Here is a 7,204-nt window from a genome sequence, read left to right as displayed (position 1 = left end):
CTGGCTAGGCTCCCACAAAGCCAGAACATGAAGTAGGATCAAAACCCAGTGGCATTGTCCTTGGCTTCTCAGCAGCCCTCATTGTCCGCCGTATTCAGAGAGTCCGGTTTTATCCCATGGTTTTTCAGTTGCAGTCCAGCTGGCCTTGGTGAGCTCACAATAGATCAGCCCCACTGTCTCCGTGGGTGGGTGCACCCCTCGTGGTCCTGACTTCTTTGTTCATATTTTCCCTCCTTCTGCTCCTCCTTGGGACATTGGGAGCTCAGTCCGGTGTTCCAGTGTGGGTCTCTGTCTCTATCTCCATCCATCTCCAGATGAAGGTTCTATAAAATCGGCCCATTTCTCTGATGGGGAAACATGGTAAGTTACATATCAATTTTCCAAAACTCAGTGTAACTGGGCAAGGCTTGTCACATGAAAACCACATGTGTGTTGAATCCAGTAATATTTCCAAGAAGAGACTGATTTATAGAAAAAAATAGAAACTCTGAGGGTAAGACAAAGTGAAACAGTCATGTTCTAAAAATTTTTCAGAGTAAGTTATAAATGCCTCTTTTTTAAAATTGCTGTTTGCATGACTAAGAAACACATTTGAAAGAGTGTTTCCAGCTTAATTTCAGTCAGAATGGCTCCATGCTTATGACATTTACATCATGGTAAAAGAATGCATTTTGAACAGATAATTGATATATGCTACTTTGTCCCTCTAACTTTATTTTTAATTCAATTGAAAACAAAGAAATATTTTTTGTGTTTTGCTTTCAAAAACAAAATAATTTAGAGTGGTTTTAAACACTTTCCCTCTCTATTCTTGTAAGAAAAGACTTATTTTCAAAGTTTATATTTATAAACTAGCCCTATAATGACACGATTGCTCTCTTTTTCTTCCCCTACATATACCCAGAGCTTCAGGAAGATTGTTCTTCCATCCACTGACTGTGCATAAGCCAAGGTAATCTGGTAAGTGCTGCGAGGATGCAACACATCTGCACTTGGGTTTGCAGCACTAATCCTAACTCCCACTAAGACAGACAGAGCTGAGAGACTAGAACATAGTTTATGTGCCTTTGTGATAATTATTATGAGATCTTCAGGCATCTTTGGGAGCTTCAGCAGAGAGGCTTTCTGACTGGCTTCCCTTCTACTTGGTGGGGTCAGAAGGACAGATTACAGTTGGCAAAGAAAGCATAGTCATTTATCCACTAATTCCATTTGGCTATTTTTAAAAACATTTTACTTGATATATATATGGTGTATATATGTATGTATGTATCTATATACGATACACATATATATTTTTTCCTCTGACATTACCAACCCCAATCTACTAGTCCATTACATTATAAAGTAAGAAAAAACACAAAATAGAATAGTCTTTTCTTCCCACTAGAGTTTCCTAGAATGCCCTTACAATACAGATATGCCAACACCAAACATTCCTTTCTACTTGTTCCTTGTTTTGCCAAGAGTTTGGAGCAATAAATGTGAGTAACCTGCCCTTATTCATTATCAAGTCTTATTAAGTGTATTTTCTTTAATAGTTCATCATCCTTTTCAAAGAGAAACTACTGGATGTATCCTGGGGCCAGAGTCTCAAAACGCATAGGAAAATGGGAGGCTCGTAAAACCGCAAAACTCTAACAGCAACAATTATGAGATCTGTGACTGATGATGCTGTCCAAGGTCTCTTGCTGGGTTCTTAGCACACATGATACTAGCCACAACTCATTGATGAAGAAATAACACACTTAAAATTTGAGCAACTAGTTCTTCCCAACAAAATCAAAAAGTAATAGGATTTCCAACACAGATAATTGGAGTCAAAGCCTCCATGAAATGCTTTATCCCAACTTCAGTTGCAGATGGCAAGTTATAATCTGTTCATAATCTTCCTCACTGGTAGAACAATACACTGGGGCACTCCACATGAAATAAAACAGTGCCTTTCTTTGTAAAAGGAGATTATGCTAGACAGTTAATAAAATCTCAGTAGACCACAGATAAAACTAAGCAAAGGAAAACAATTTCTGAACTAGAATAAATACTGGGAACACAAAGAAAAACCTGAGCAATGATTTAATGCACACAGTAACAGTAGAGAATGCCTGTGTTTTTATTTATAATGATGCTGGCAATGAGTAGTTTTTAACTGTCAGGTTGATACAACCCAGAATCTCCTGCAAAGAGTGTGTCATTGAGGGACATCCACCTTAGGTTGGCCTGGTCTATGTCTGTAGGTAATTGGCTTCAGATTACTGAGTGGGAAGTCCCAGGTCACTGTGGGTAGCACTGCTCCATAAGCAAGGGGTTCTGAACTATGCAAGAGAAGCTAGGTGAGTGCAAGTGAGCATGTGTACATGTACTTCTCTCTGCTCTGGATTATGAATGCAATGTAATGAGCCATTTAAAGTTTTTGCTGCTGTGATTGTCCTCTAGTTATTAGTTATGAAATAATAAACTAAAACAAATCTGCCTTCCCTAAGTTGCTTTCTGTCAGGAGATTTTTGTAACAGCAGCAGAAGTGAAACTAGAACAATACTGACCTATGATTTGTGCATATTTTGAAACCTTTCTCTGTTGTGTGATGAAAATAATCAGAATTAAAAGAAGGGAAAGGCATTGTTTTGGAGATCATGATTGTACTTTAAGAAAAGGTGCTGCCATCTGGTCTGATGTGTGAATGACAGCAATTAGTTGGAGTTTGCTTTTGTTTATATAGCCAACTGAAGTAACTCAAAAATTAACACTGGATTGAACAAAAGATGAGAGCTAAATTTCATATCCTGACTTCTCTCCAGAGATGGGCTGCTTACTAAACAGTAAACAAACAAGTTGGACAGGAATGATAAGCAGAATGATGCTTCTCTGAGGAATCTACTCTAATTCAGGTAAAGACATTAGACCATCAATGAAAGCACTGCACAAGAAACATGACCACTGGAATGAGATAAACAGAAAGCACAACAGGTAATAGTGACTGGGTAGAAGTGACATCAGGTTCTGGGGATGCAGCAGAATGAGTGACTTGCACAAAAGCTCAGGATTCAATGGATACCCAGATAAGGAGACAACAAAGTCACCCAGACAAGTCCCAGTGACCACATTGCAGCTAATAAATAGAGATTTGTGGAAGCACAGGAGTCTGCTTTTGCTTTACAAAGAGCTTAGTCTTAAGAAAAACTAGGATTTCTGAGAAAACTGGGTGGGGAAATGTGGCAAGAAATAAAGATGCATAAAGTATTTGGCAAGGAGAAAGTAAGCATCGGGATTATGCGTGTCACTGAGCAATGGTTCTGAGAGAGAGGAACCCTGGGCTGATACAATTGAGGAGACTGGCCTAGGTGAAGTATTGTGTTGGGCATGCCAACGTGAGGCTGACATAATCCATGTAAAACCTGAGAAAGCTTAAGAAGGAATCCCAGACACAAAGAAACAGAATTGAGCATGGATTTTTGGTAGCAGAATTTTCGTGGGTGGGCTTTGTTTGCTAAAAGCAAGCAGAGGCATGATTCCTTTAAATGAGGTCTTCCTGATTCATTGGTAGATATAAATGTTGTAGCTATAATTCTTGATGATAATTGTCTTGTTATATGCATTTTTACTATGTTAAAGTTAAAACCTTACTTTTTATTTAAACAGAAAATAGGAAATGGTGTGGGATGTCCTTCTGTGTTTGTGTTCCTTTAATTGGTTAATGACTAAAAGGAAAGCGAAGAAAAAAACTAATACAATGAATGTTTCAGTGTGACTCAGTGAGCTCCCTATTTAATCTGTGTTCCAGATGGAGTCCCTGCAGACACTCAATGACTTTTTTGGATGCCATATTCTCTCTTCATACTAGTGCCAGTGCCCCAGGGATGGCTCCACATCTGAGAGTTGTGGAATGCAAAGGTGTGTTACATTTATTTATGCCATGGAATAATACCTGGAAACTGGGTAAGGGTGTGTTACATTTGCATATGCTGCATTTGTTTAACTATGTAAGGGTGTATTCTTAATTATATAAAGATATGCTGCTGAATTTGTTGCACCTTGCCTGCCCCTAGCACCTGATTGGTCTAATAAAAAGGTGAGTGGCTAATACCTAGGCAGAGAAATGATAGGTGGGACTGGCAGGCAGAGAGAATAAATAGGAGGAGGAATCTAGGCTTGAGGAAGAATGACAGAAGAAGGAGGAGAGACTGAAGAATATGCCCGGGGAAAGAAGTCAGGCAGCCACTATTCAGAAAGACCCTGGAAATAATAAAAGTAAGATATAAAAAAAGGGAAGAAAAGGGAAAAGCCTTGAGGCAACAAGTAGTTAAAAAGAAACAGAATGATCCAAGTTAGAAGATCTAGTAAGAAATGAACCTAAATTAGACCAAGTATTGATAACTAGGAAGAAGTCTCCATGTCAAGATTTGGGAGCTGGTTGATAGCACTAAAGAAAAGGCCTGGTGTGCCTGACAGTAAAACGTTCTTGCCATTCATTTTGATGTAACCTATCCACAGAGAGATGGAAGAGTAAGGTCAAGGTTTCCCAAGCATGGTTTACTCACCTTTCTTAGCTAAGTGATAAGTATCCCAGATGCCCCCTTCCTTATTCAGCTATTTGGAATATAGCTAATCTCTGCATAAACTGGGACACTATTCATCTTGCACTCAATGGACAAAGATGCAGGATTTAGGGATTTCCCTCTGTTGCAGATTCCCTGATATAAATTTAACATAAGAAACCTCACTTCGCATCTCTGTCTTCTGTGAGGGATTGTGTGGAAAATGCCCTCATGAACCTTAACTATTAAAGGAAACATATCTTTACTGAAGTGTTTCCTTCTCCAGGTAAATGTAGGCTGTCACCAGATTTATTATGCATCCAAAAATGTCAATTCCAGTCAACTAGAGTAAATAAAGAAACATAAGAGTTCATAATCTCCACCACTCAACAGAACTCTTTTTAGCCACCCGACCATCTCATCTCTTCATACTAATAAACAAACATTAATTGCAGTCTTAGGCCAAATGTGATTGGGTTAGCATCTTCAGAATAGGAAGGAAGAATATGCATTTGAGGATATGAATTTCCTAATTTCTGTAAGGTTTATGTTTTATATACAGTTGTTTTATGCTTTCATTCTAGGATTTCAGAGTAATTGTTATGACTGGAAATGACTACAGAGAAAGAGTATGGGGTTGGTCAGTTATTCAAACTCCCTTTAAATTCAGATATACAGTATCTCCTCAAACCAAAATGTAAATGGGTCATGGAGAATATACTGCTTACCACAAGTATCTGTTAATCACCAGTAACTATATGTTTAACAAAACAGGAGAAAAAAAGAGATACTTGTAACACCCAACTCTGCGGAATCCTAAAGTTGTCCACAGAGTCTCTGTGAGGTGATTATGGGCCTCAAGAAAAAAAAAAAACTGTGTTCTCAGTCCTTTTGTTGAGAGTGACAGGTGACAGAACTGGAACTTTGGAGAACCAAGAAATTAGCTGTCCTCAGAAAATTGAAAGGTGAGGTGAAATTGCCAGGAAAGTGTTTAGCCGGACAGAGTGAGGTTGATAGAACAGAAGACAAGATAAGAGTCAAATGACAGTGGGAAAGGGGGTGATAGACATGGACCTCAGAATGTTTATGATTATAGTTCAAACCATTAATGGACATAAAGGAAGAGAGCCTTGGAACTTGGAAACTAACAGAGGTGATGTGTATCCCATGCTCCTGGTAAGAGTGTAGGGGTCTCATCCCATGTAATCATGGCAATCAGGAGATAGACAGGTTGGTGGCCAGGGGAGAGTTGAGAGATTGAGACTGGGAAAAATCTACAGATTGAAAAGAGATTTCAGAAACATTGAGAATCTGTGAAGGAAGGATTTTGCTTATATGTTTAACTGAACCAACTATAAAATTTATAAAAAACAACTCAGGTCCTGACTTGCTTTCCACTGTGGGTGCATCCATCCACTGTGACAGTGGAAAGGATCTATTGGGAGCTCACCAAGGCCAGCGGGACTGGGACTGAATAAGCATGGGATGAAACGGGACTCTCTGAACATGGCGGACAATGAAGGCTGATGAGAAGCCAAGGACAATGGCACTAGGTTTGGATCCTAATAAATGAACTGGCTTTGTGGGAGCCTAGCCTGTTTGGATGCTCACCTTCCTGGACCTGGATAGAAGTGGGAGAACCTTGGACTTCCTGCAGGGCAGGGAATCTGGACTGCTCTTCAGTCTCCAGAGGGAGGGGGAACGGAGTGGGGGGAAGGGGAGAGGGGTGGGGACCGGGGGAGAGAAGTGGGAGGAGGGGGAGGGAAATGGGAAACGGGGAGGAGGCAGAAATATTTTTCAATAACTAAAAAAAATAAACGACAAAAAACAAACAAACAAACAAAAAACAACTCAGGATATTTGAAACTTGACTTGATATTTGGTGATAGTAAAAATAAAAATATTGTTAATTTTTCAGATTATCAAATTTTCTGTTCTGAAATAATAATAGTGCTATGGAGAAAGAGGCATGTACAATGTCTGCTACTATGTTTGAGTGGCCCCTATATATCTGGTGGTCTTACACTGGTTCTTTCCACTGTGGTCTCTCAAGCCTAAAGTTTTCTTTTTAGGATATGACTTGCCCACCGAACTTCCTTCTAAATAACCATGCCTATATTCATGGGATTGCATTCCCAGCTTCAGTGAGAAATTCCTATTTTACTAAGTGCTGTTTGCAAAGATTCAAAACTGGCCAAAACACAGAAATTGAGGGATAGCTAAGTGTCCAGCCCCCAAGGCTCAGGGAGCATCATGGAGGAAGGGAAAGGGAGACTGTAAGGGCTGAAGGAAGGGAGGATATGATATAAAACAATGAAGTCTGACATGGTGTGTCCAGTATGCTCTTGAACTCACAACAGTTGTGATTGCCTACAATAGATGTGACCAAAGTTGGAACCTTCAAAATCCTAAACTGATGTGGGGCAAGGGTCTCAGGAGGCCTCATTTCTCACTGTTCTCTGACCACTTATATACAGTTAACAGGTAATAGTAGGAAGATAGGGAGAGAGGGACATGGAAAAGGAAGAGAGAGGGGGCAGACAAGAGAGGGTATTGGGAGATGAACACAATAAACATGCATTGTATACATATATTAAACGTCATAATGAAACCCATATTATGTAAAATTAATATTTGATAATAAAATCCAAAACATTCTCCACATAGCA

This window comes from Alexandromys fortis, unplaced genomic scaffold (genome assembly GCF_014885135.2).
Source record: "Alexandromys fortis isolate MF-2015 unplaced genomic scaffold, M_Fortis_MF-2015_v1.1 scaffold_171, whole genome shotgun sequence".
Classification (NCBI taxonomy): domain Eukaryota; kingdom Metazoa; phylum Chordata; class Mammalia; order Rodentia; family Cricetidae; genus Alexandromys; species Alexandromys fortis.
Note: the sequence above shows the minus strand (reverse complement) of the source record.